We start from the raw sequence: 12,091 nt of genomic DNA, 5'->3' as shown, positions 1-12,091 counted from the left end.
TTTATCGGCACAGCCATTCACTGGCGTGTGGTCTGCGGCTGCTCCCACGGTGCCGTGGCGGAGCTGAGCAGCTGCGACAGAGACCGCAGGGCCACAGACGTGAGGAGGAGGAGGAGAAGGAAGGAGGGAAGGGTGGGAAGGAACACAGATTAAAAGCAACATACAACCTTGTTCAGATCTTGACTCAAGCCAATTGTAAAAATAATAGTAAAATTATGAGAAAATAGAAATTTAATCCCTGATACTGTAAGACATTTGGGGATTTCTTGTCCACTTGTGATCACAGTAGTGTGGATTTTTTAAGAATCCGTCCTAGCATGTTAGAGACAGATGCTGCAGTACCTCGAGGGTGAAATGCCGTGAGGTCCAGAACCCACATGGAACCATCAGGGCCCGTGCTGAGCTGACCCTCGCTGGAGCTCGGTAAGGGAGTCGAGGCGGCACCCCCCCTCCTGTGTGTTTTAAACTTTACATCCTAAAGTCTTCGACATAATTCAGATTTTATGGACAAATAAAATCTGTTTTATTGGAAGTCCCACCCAAGTTATATTCCTCCAAAATGTGGAGAGACTAATCCTCCAAAATGTTCTCCAAGCAGCCCTTCCCTGGAGGGAGTCACGTTGGTTCCTGTCGCTCACACAGCCAGGGAAGTGGCACCTGGTCCCTAAGGCTGCGGGGGCCAGTCCCGGGCCGGGGCAGGTGCCCAACAGGTCTTCAAAGCCCGTGGGGAAGTCACAGTTGTCTAATTGTGAACCAAACATGAACCTTTTTTTCGGCTTGGGAGCTCATTTACGCTTGGCAAAAGGCAACATCTCCTTTCAAAGCTGGGAAGGGAAGACTTTAAAAGATTTAAAACCCAACTCCAAAAACTCATTGGACATCAAACAGCTTTTCTGAAACAAGGTTTTGATGAGTTAAGAGCAAATGAATCAGAAACACATGGATTAAATTCCTCTTAAAATCCACATGGGTTTACAAATGAAGGAGAAAGGCACTTGGCAAATATCTTTCCGGTTTTATCAAATCCCAGGCATTTTAAAAAACAATGTGAGATGGGCAGTGAATCCAAAATGCAGCTGGACTCATGCAATGCTAACAGCAGGGCCGAGGACAGGCTCCAACCGCACAAGCTCGGAACGCCGTGCCTGGGAGGGTATTGGCTTCTCCCTCCGTCCAGCAAGCACAGGTCTCCTCGATGTGCCAAAAAGCTGTGAGCTGAAAACTCCAGCTGACGGTGCCATGGAGAAGTTCTGGTGTTTATAACCACCCCTGCTCTTCTCGAAAGCACATGACTGTGTTAAAGGAAATTGCAAAAGGCAACGTTTCCATTTTGTTCAGGTCTCCACCTGCCATTGGAGATGCCCTCCAAAATTCCCCCGACAGCCACCCAGGGGAAAACAGAATGAATCCCAGCAAAAGAAAGGAGCACGGTCTCCCTCCGCGTGCCTGAGATGAGGCCCCGTCTTAGGCACTGAACAAAAGAAAAGCATGTGTCCTTTTAGAATCAAAGTCTGGACTCTAGAAGGAGCTCCTGCGGTCAGGCTGTGCAGTGGGGCTCCCTCTAGGTTAAGGTGGCAGAGCCCCACAGCGGTGGGGACTGAACGGCTGGTGGCCATCGCTGAAGCCAACTTCCTCTTAGTACCAGTGAGGAAGGGGAGCCCCGAGGGCGCGGGGCTCGCCCACCAGCATGAGCAGCAGCACTGGATGGAGATGCCCAAGTCCCAGGCCACACCTAGGCTGCACTTCGGGAGCGCCAGTGCACAAGTCCAAGACAACATTCTGGAGCGTGACTCTGAGAATCCTTGTGGATGGTGTCTCTGGGGTTGTGCAAAAATGCACCAGTGGCCAACGCATTTCCAGAATCAACACCAACTCTCATCTCTGCCCTGCCTGTGCTGTCTTCCTGGCAGCACCCGTGTAGCCACGTGGGCTGAGAGCCTGCTGCACAGGCAGATGACAGTAGTGGTAAGAGACTGAAGTCTGGTGCCAAACTGCCCGGGGCTGCCTCCCAGCTCCACCACTCGGAGCTGTGTGATGTTGGGCAAATGACTTCCACTCTCTGTGGCCCAGCTAGCTCATGCGTAAAATGAGGCTGATAACAGCTCCCCTCGCAGAGGGTTGTGGGAGGGGCTGCATGAGTTCATACGTGTGAGATGCTCGGTGCTCCGTCAGTGCCTGCTGCTGTCAGATGACGTGCCTGTCACTGCAGATGCATGACCTCATCCCCCTTCTTCCTCACCACCACTTCCGTGTCATTATCCCCATCTGAGGGATGAGAAATCTGAGGCTCCAAGAGGCTGAATAACTTGCTAACGAGGGTCAGAGCCAGACTGCCAGTCCAGCTGGGGCTGCACCCAGGGCCACTTCCAACCCAGAAGGAGTCTCCTCTCTGGGGCACACAGCCTGGCGGGCTTGGCCCCTCTGCCAGCGCTCTGTGCAGTGAACAAGCTGCACACCCAAACACCAGGGCCCTGTCCAAATCCAGGGCCTCCCCTGCTGTGAGCTGAGCACAGGCGTAGGGACAGGAGGGGGAGACGCCCCCCCCAGTGCGGTGGCGAAGGCCCTGTTCTGAGTCCTGGCTGTGCCAGCTCCCCGGTGGGTAGGCTCGAGCAAGTGAGCTTGCTGAGCCGCCGTTTCCTCATCTGTGACATGGGCCTAATGTTAGCATTTAAATCACAGGGTTGGGAAACACAGATGACAGAAGACCTGTGACACTCTTGCTTGGCGGGGTTCCCAGCGCATGCTAATTGCCCAATAATTGTGCGTGCTTGTGACTATGTTGTCATTTGTGGACACTCCAAGCCTCCGCCTCCAGAAGTACCACATTTCTCCCTGGCACAAAGTCCTCTGGATTCATCCTCCTTCCTATAGCTCGTCTCCACTGCAGACCTCAGCAGGCAGCTTCCCGTACCCCAGAACCTGCCCGGGATCGCGGCACAGAAATCGCGCTCCTGTTGCCTGGGTATCTCCACGGACACGTCGGGGTTGGTCCCCGTGGGCACGCCAGGTGTTCCACGGTTGTTATGTCCGTGAACTTGCAAGTGGCTGCATCTAGTCACTCTTGAAGATCTGAAACCGAAGGAATCACTGCAATTCTAAGATGTCACCGAGGACGAGGCACAGAGATGGGTCATGTTTTCTGCCCAGCCCAATGAATATGGACTTAACCCACCTGGACCTCAGCCTTTTCATCTGCAAAACAGAGCCCAAAATACCTGCTTCTGAAGGACAGTGCCAGGAATATAGTAAGTGCTCAATAACTGCCATTCCCACCACTGGACACTCCACTCCACTCCCCGAATCACACAGACAGCCAAGAAAACTGCAGGTTCGAACCCTGAGCAACAGGCCGCGGGAGGCGTCCGTCCCCTGGGCTTGCGTAAGATGAAAAGAACTGTTTCGCCATGTCGAGATCACAAACCTATTACATTTTTAAACCCAAGGAGGGGGCCTGGGCCCTTTGAAGCCAACGTAAATACAACTGTTTAACAGCTTATTTTAACTGTCCAATGGGAGCCCGGCTGTTTAAATGGATTCACATTGCCGGCAATCTCTTTCTGCAACATGGTATTTGTTAGAAATCAGGATTTTACTTAACTCGATGTCTTGCGGTCGCCTCCGCTTTGTTTCTGAACGGGGCCGTCTTTATGTGAGTTTTCTTTGGCTTCCCAATAGAAGAGTCACAGATTTCCTTTTGAAGTTTTTTATTGATGAATGAGCCGCTATAAATAACCCTCCGTGGCAGCCGCCCGATCTCCGACGTCGACTCTGGGGTAATAGTAGCCGAGGGAGCGGAGCTCGACGTACAGCAGCCTGTCACGGGATCGTTTAATGGGCTTCATGCTGTTTAACTTAATCTTTACAGATGTAAAAACAGAAATACAATTATTTTAACAACTATTATTACATATTGCTTCACTAATGCAAACAAAGGCTTGGGAAGCGCTGGGAGACAGTGACTTGAGAACTTCTGGATGGTTCTGAGAGCAGGAGGGGGCTGGGCGCTGGCGAGGCCCCCTGCCCATTTGGAGATAGGGCAGCAGTCAAAGGGGGAGACTCTTAATCCCCCCAAAGTCTCCTTCTGCCTCTCAGTTTCACCACACACGCACACGCCATGGTCACGTGGACATCCAGAGTGCGGCTTCCCCAGGCCGACATCAAGCCCGGCTCTGCGGTGTGAGTTATGGGGCCCGTGGAGAATTTCTGTGCTGGGAACGACAACCACCCGCTCTTAATGGAGCTCGAAGGACTTTTCCTGTTTCTCACAGTCCCCAGCTGCCACCCACCGCCACCTCCTCCTCCTCGTTCCTGCCGCATCCCCCCATGGCCGTAGCCCCAGCTTCTAGGGGGCACCCGCCCCGCCACAGGGGAAGGGGACACAACCCCCTCGAAAACCTATAAATCCCGAGGCCGAGTCTGCAGTTTGAAAGCTTTCCCTGGCCCCCTCTGGGAAGTCCGGGAGATAAAACGCTGAGTCCCGGGTCTCGTCTGCCGCGGTGTAAATACTGCCCCCCTCTTTGATGCTTCAGGGAGGTCCCCGCCTGCAGCAGCGTCCAGACTGAGAAACGCTATCCCGGCTGGCATTTTTCTCATGAGCTGCAGCCCAAACCCACTGCCTTCTGGACTGGGCACTGGGACACCACCCCCCCGACACACACTCTAACTATATAATTTCCCGCCTCGGGGGAGTTCATTCCCCCCCTGCCCCTCGGCGGGGTTCTCTCCAATAAAACGAGGAAGCTGCCTGAATTCTGAACCATTTGGGAAATGACAGGCTTGGGCGAAGAGAAGCCAAAACTTTTACCGTAAAAGCTCAGTGGGAGACTGTGGCTCTTACTCCCGGTGAGCAACAGACGTGCCCACCTAGTCAGTGGCAGCTCTGGGCCACCGCAGCGCCCACCCCACAGCTGGGGCGAGCTGGGCAGACCCTCTAAAGCCTACCGTGGGGGGGACACCGCCTGCGGGCAGCCCATGCCCCCCGGAGAGGAGCCAGGCTGGGCCCCAATGCTGGGATGACGCTGCCCACGTATCCCAGTCGGTCAATCCCCTGGCCCGGAGCTGCGCCAAGGCGCGGGGAGCGACGTGGAAGGAGCCATCAGGACTGGGAAGGAAACGCTGGGAGGGAGGTGGCGGCCTTCCTAAGAGGATGCGTCGGTCCCACAGATACTGGTTGTCCCACAGATACTCGTCATTGTGCACCGAGCGCTTGGTTGCAGTAAGCTCAGGGACTCTCACTGCAGCAGGAGAGGCAAGAATCAAGGAAAATGTTATCCTGGAACAAGGATCTTTGGGGGCCTACTGGACCCCTGGGTCTTGTCCGTGCCCACAAAATGTGGCTCTCCTAAGTTAAGACGTGCTGTGAGCACAAACTATGAACTGGCTTTCACAAACTTAGTACAAAATAGTGTAAAACATCTCATTAATTTTTATACTAAGTTACATGATGAAATGATAGTATTTTGGATGTGCGGGGTTAAATATGTTACTAAAATTAATTTCACCTGTTTCTTTTTACATTTTTAATGTGGCTCCTAAAAATGTTTCTCGCCAGGGTCCAGGTAGCGTGTGTCGTTAAGCTCCTTCGACAGCCCTGGTGTGCGGCGCAGACTGAGGACGTCCACGTGGGGAGCTGTTTGATGAGAGGGCGGGTGCCTCGCCTGGCCCCCCACTCTGTGAGGCAAGCAGGTAAGTATTATTGCCCCTGCGTGCTGCTACTGTCACATCTGGCTAGATGGTACGGAAAAGTGGCTGAGACAGGTGCACCTACCTGGGTACGATGCTTTGCCAACGCCTGGCCTTGTGACCTAAGGAAGCTACTAGTAAAATATCCCTACTAAATTGGACAAAATAATACCTACTTCCTAGGCTTGTTTGAAGATTAAAGAGATTATGCATGTAAAGGCCTCCGCGCAGAGCTTAAGACATTATCATCATCACCATCATCATCATCACTGTCATCATCACCATCCTCATCCCATTATTAATTGTCTCCACAACTTCAGGCTCTATGTGGGCACATCCTGTGTCTCATTTACCGATATATTCCCCATGCTTAATAGGGTTCCTGGTATTTGGTGATTGTTCAGTGAGGATAAACTACATTGCTTCTCTCACATTGGACACATTGATGTTCAACACAAGTTTTGCTTCATCCACTCCCAGTCTCCCCTGGGATCAGAGACTTCAGGCTCCAGGGCCACCTCCACAGTGCTCAGCTGCAGAGACAGCATGCCACACCCTCCCCTTTGCCTGTCTGGCTCCCTGGGGAATCCAAGGTCCACACTGCATGTCTGGGTGGTAGGTACAGAGATGCAAGCAGGGGTTTCTTTCTAGTTTATGTTAGGAAGGTGGGATGCAACGTATGAGAGTCTATCAGTGATTGGAGAGTGTTTAAAAGTTTTCCATTAGCCAGAAATGCCCAAAGTGTATTAGATGGTGCAAACCAGTTTGCCTCTCTTCTTCCTACTGCCCCGTGCAGGGCAGGACCGGGTTCTGATGCATTGGTTTATTCCCAAGGCTTATCACAGCCTGGCAGTTAACGGGCATCACTGTTTTTTAGGTGAGAGATGACAAACTATTCTGATTACAAAGGCCTCTTGGTACAAGGCATGTTCCTCATCATGGAAAAATGTAAACCACCCCTCCCTTCTGTGCATGTCCCTAAATGCGTGTGTTTCCTTTACCCCACACTGGGACATGTTTAACATTCGTGGGACTCTAGCATGTGCCACACAGAAGAAGGTGCAAAGCAGGGCGGGGGGGGGGGGGGCTCTAGGAGCAAGCGGCTTCCGTTTCTGACGAGCTTCTCCCTGACTCTGTGCCCTTCGCCAAGCCCCCACCCCAGCCTTGATTTAGCATCTCTGGGCTGGGGGGACTCTGACCATCTTCCCGGTTGTTGAAATGATAGTGAGAGGGCGGCTCAGTACCAGCCCCCAGGAGTGAGGAAGGGAGGTGAGGGCAGGAGCCTTGTGCAATGTCAACAGCCGGGCTGCTTCTGTCAGCCCCGAACCTACTCTTTTGTTTCCTCTTGCCAAGTGGTTTTTCTGAATAATCCCAGCACTTGACCCCAAGCTTTTCATTACTGATGTCAAAACCACTGGTTCCCCAACTCGGCCACACTAGAATCATTTGGGGAGATTTCTAAAATACCATCTGGGGTTGTGACCCAGCTGCTAATATTTTTTAAAGATACACCCTGTTCTAGTGATCCCAGATGGTGATTCACTGGTCTAAACAGACAACCAGAGTCGAGTTTCTAACCAATGGCTATTCATATTTCTGTAATTTCAGGGAGAATAGAAAACAACTGAAAATGGAACTTAGATTCTGACACGGTGAGAGTAAGACACAGGCACGGTTCCCCCGTGAGAATGACGGGCACAGGCTGACCATCCGTGGTCACTTGGCAGAGGTCTCTGTTCCAACCCCTGGTGCCAGATATCACAGCAGGAGGACAGAACGAACCAAAGGACTGGGAGTGCTGCACCCTCAGTTTCAGGACTGATTCTCAAACTGACCAGCCGTGTGCCTTACGGTAAGCCACCTACCCTCTCTGAGGGGCCATGTGTGTGTGTGTGTGTGTGTGTGTGTGTGTGTGAGAATGAAGAAAACGGTAATGCCTACCTCATGCAAGGGTGGTTAAAATCAAATGAGAAAATGGATATGAAAATTCTTGTACCAAGTAAGTCTCCTTCACCTCCCTGTACATTTCTTTGCACCTTCCTGTGAATCTACACTTACTCACACTTACATCAAAATAAAAAGTTTTAATAAATAAATCAGGCTCTTTTTTGCTCATCTCTCTCCATGGCCAGGCTGTTAGCAATAAAATAAAAGGATCGTAAGTTACAGAGCTCTCTGTCCCCAGTGCTCTGTGTGAGTGCTGCACAGAAGGTGTGGAAATGCTTTTAGGTGACAGTGATTATGAGGGTGAGGGTGATGGTGGGGATGTGATGTAATGATGGTGGTGATGACCGTGATGGTGATGGCAATGATGGTGGTGGTGATGGAGATGATGATGATGACAGTGATCGTGGTGATGATGGTGGTGATGGTGATGGTGATGATGGTGGTGATGGTGGTGATGGTGATGGTGATGATGGTGATGGTGATGGAGATGATGATGATGACAGTGATCGTGGTGATGATGGTGGTGATGGTGATGGTGATGATGGTGGTGATGGTGGTGATGGTGATGGTGATGATGGTGGTGATGGTGATGATGGTGATGGTGGTGGTGGTGGTGATGGTGGTGACGCTGGTGGTGACGGTGGTGGTGGTGGTGGTGGTGATGGTGGTGATGGTGATGGTGGTGATGGTGGTGGTGGTGATGGTGGTGATGGTGATGGTGGTGATGGTGACGGTGGTGATGATGACGGTGGTGGTGGTGGTGGTGGTGGTGGTGGTGATGGTGATGGTGGTGATGGTGGTGGTGGTGGTGGTGGTGATGGTGACGGTGGTGATGATGACGGTGGTGGTGGTGGTGGTGGTGGTGGTGGTGATGGTGGTGGTGGTGGTGATGGTGGTGGTGGTGGTGGTGGTGGTGACGGTGGTGGTGACGGTGGTGGTGGTGGTGACGGTGGTGGTGACGGTGGTGGTGGTGGTGACGGTGGTGGTGACGGTGGTGACGGTGGTGGTGGTGATGGTGGTGGTGGTGGTGGTGATGGTGGTGGTGGTGGTGGTGGTGGTGGTGATGATGACGGTGGTGGTGGGTGGTGGTGGTGGTGATGGTGATGGTGGTGATGGTGATGGTGGTGATGGTGGTGGTGGTGGTGGTGACGGTGGTGATGATGACGGTGGTGGTTGGTGGTGGTGGGTGGTGGTGGTGGTGGTGGTGGTGGTACTCTCTTGGTGGTAGGATTATTACAAGTAATTATGAGCTTAGAGGTGTGTTCTCTTTTTACTGGTTTTCTGAACAGTACACATTTCTTGCATGTACACACATAACTTCTGCAGTGGGCGTTCAAGTGGAGGGCAACTCTACACAAGTAAAGAAAAGGACAGTTGAGGGCACAGAGAGATGTTGAGAGTCTACGCTGAACACATGGAAGGTGTACACAAATACGGACAGATGAAAAGAAAGGACGGGTGAGCAATGCTCTCCACCCCTTCCCTCCACCCTACAAATCCACCCAGTGGCGTCTCCACCTCACTGCAGTGGCCCTCGGCGCTGGCAGCAGAATCAGTAGAACTGCCTGAGGAACTTCTAGCAACGCACCTTGTGGTCCCACCACAGGCTGAATGAATTGGACTCTGCGGACAGGACACAGGTGCTGGGCAAACCCTAAGTGCCCAGGTCATCCTTGGGGTGGGGATTTTGGCCTCGTGGGTTTCTTCTCATCGCATGTAGATGCCTCAATGAAGACCCAGAAAAAACAGCAGAATTGAGAATTGCAACACCCTGGAGATAGACCTGTTTCTCTCCCTTGCACCTCTGCGTGGCCTCGTGGAGCCGCAGGGCTGCCTTCAGCCTGCATCCCTGCCCGACACCCGCAGCGGCTGCGTGATGTCCAGGACGCTCCGGTCAGCGGCGAGCGCTCCCCACCCGCCCTGCTCTCAAGATGGAGCCCGCAGTGCTGACTCCAAGTCCAAAAATGTGGGAAAGTTTATTTATTTCTCCAAAACATTCCTGATTTGTAATGTGCTTTCTAAAAATGTTCTAGCTGACCAAGCCCCTGCTATATTTAGCCACCACATTTAAAAGAAATGCTCTTTACACTTTATAAGGCAGGCTACGAAATGCAAGAGTTTAGGAAAAACTGCTTCTCCAGCCTGGTCCCTTTCTCCCCAGGAGAGGGGCGGAGCCTGTCGTTTGGTCCCAGGGAATGGTCTCAGCGCCGGAGGGCAGAAAGAAAGAGTTTTATTCATTCCCAAGGCCCCTGAGTTCACGCCGGCTAGACAGCCCTGGCAAGTGTCCTCCGAGTTCCCTGTACCGCCCGGCAAAGCCAGCCGGGGAAAATCATCTCTCCTGTGGTTTTCCTAAGGTCCCCTGCCGGCCGTAGAAGCTTATTTTGGTTTTAGTTTCATGTTCAAATGGTCGGATCATCTCAAGAGATGAAACATTGCAACAAAAAGATGAAATGGACCCCAGGCTGCCCGGGTAGGAGAGCTGGAGACGTCAGCCTCCCTGATTTCCTGCAGAATTCTAGAACATGAGCAGAGTCCTGGGTCGTGATCTTGTTGCAGAACTGAAGTGCCACAAACGAAGTACCCAGCAATAGGGCCTCCCAGCTCTCAAGTGCTTTCTGGGCACCAGACGTTTTACATACAGCCACTAACTCACCTCTGACAAGGGCCCAAATGTGGGAGGCAAGATTGTGGTTCCCATTTTACAGATGGGAACAGGTGCTGCTGTAATGAATTCATATCCGTCATTTAACTTACTCCTATGAGGCCGCTACCAGTGTTATCTCCGTCCGTACAGAAAAGTTAAGGAACAGAAGAGTTCGGGCACAGAGCGGGCTTGTCAGCCTCTGTCTGGGGGCTCCAAGGCCACGTGCAACAAGGTTAACGTACAATCCCCCACCACCACCCAAACATCAGTTACCAAATGGTGAGAGTAGTAGGATGTTAACAATAGGGATATTTCCCATCACTGCATGTGTCAGGGTAGATCTAGAAGGGGGCGTGCCGTGGATGGTGACGGGCCACCTGGGAGGAATGGGCAAGGCCCAAGGCCCCAGGCAGCAGGGAGCTCATAATATTTGATGAAGACACAAGTTGTGCTTTAACTAACGTTCATGCTGTCAAAGCCAATGTGACCTTGGGAATCCCGAGAAGGCCGGGCACAGACGCTGCCCTGAGGTCGAGACACCTTCCCTTGTGCCCTACTTCCATGGACTCGAGTTTGAGGACACCCTCCCCAGCACGCAGTCCATGCGTCCTAGAAGGACAGTAGAGCATTAGCCACATTTTGCTTCAGACACTCAATGAACTGGCACAAAGCCACGTATGATCACTCACCGTGGCCCCTGGTGACTCAGCAAGTCCTTCCCCGGCTCCAAGATGGGAAGGCAGAGACCGCACGGCCAGGGGCAGGCCCCTGGGAGCTAAGTCTAGGCCCAAGCCCTGTCCACCTCACTGGGTCCCAGCTTAGGGTCTAGAGCCACCTTCTCCTGGACGCTTACAAGACAGGAGAATCCAATCTTCGAGAATGCCAGCTGCAGCTGCCGGTATTGTCTGAGATGTGGTGGCCCTGGCTCTGGTACATCAGTGGTGTCATCAGGGTGGCTGCTGCCAACTGGCCTCACCCAAGCCTCACTGTACCCCCCGCCCCTGGTCCTTTCTCAGCCCCTCCCTGTCCCTGCAGGTGGACCCTACCTGGGCCCCCTTGTAGGCTGGACTTCCGCCAGGTTCAGCCAATCAGCGGTGTCAGCCTGAGGCTGGAAGGCAGGAGAGGACGGAGGTGGGGGCATTTCTCCTCGGTTCTCACCCTTGCTGATACCTGGTGGCCTCCTGCATCTGGCCCATGCCCCCATAAATAGTCCCTCACCCTCGTCTTTTCCACTGACCCAACTAAGCGGGTTCCATGTCCCACCAGGAATGTGATTCTTATACCTGCTGAGAAAAGAGGTTGGGAGCAAATCTTTGCCCCCACTGCTGTGCACCCCCTGATCCCACTTGCTCCCCAAAATGTAGAACCTGAGCTTGAATCTGGCTTAAGAGCCACACATTTGATTAGCCCAGAGCAACTGGCATTTGGACGCCCTTTGGAGGGACAGACAGCCCCCCAGTGCAGCCCAAGCCCCACCACTCCCTGCCCGGCGATCAGGCCCCACCGCAGGTCACTGCAAATACCTGCGGCATCTGCCGAGCCCTGCAGGACCCAGCTTTCGGGGCCGCTGGAGAAGGACCAGTAGGGGACAGAATGTGCCATTTGGCTATTCAGACATATTTTCTAAACTGCGTTAAGTGTGCGTCAAAAGAATTTTACTCTTCCAACAAACCCGTGCTCTTTATTTTTAATAAAGAACTTTGCTTGTTATCATTTGTGTTTTCACTCTATGAAACGAGCTTTACTATACGCTGTAGGTTACTCTATGTAAACTCCAGCCGTCATGAGGGCAGGAAGTGCACAAAATCACGGTTCTCA

At 52.6% G+C, this 12,091-nt stretch overlaps 1 long non-coding RNA gene across 1 annotated transcript; it reads left to right on the top strand.

The window, feature by feature from the left end:
• Positions 1-5,573: 5,573 nt before the first annotated feature.
• On the top strand, positions 5,574-7,591 carry LOC123625259. Its single transcript, XR_006730441.1, has 2 exons — positions 5,574-5,685; positions 7,291-7,591. It is a non-coding gene; the product is annotated as an uncharacterized LOC123625259 (long non-coding RNA).
• The last annotated feature ends 4,500 nt before the right edge of the window (positions 7,592-12,091 follow it).

The sequence above is a fragment of the Lemur catta genome, chromosome 20 (assembly GCF_020740605.2).
Source record: "Lemur catta isolate mLemCat1 chromosome 20, mLemCat1.pri, whole genome shotgun sequence".
NCBI classification, from domain to species: Eukaryota; Metazoa; Chordata; class Mammalia; order Primates; family Lemuridae; genus Lemur; species Lemur catta.
The sequence above is the reverse complement of the archived record's forward strand: the minus strand, read 5'-3'. Positions and strand labels throughout refer to the sequence as shown.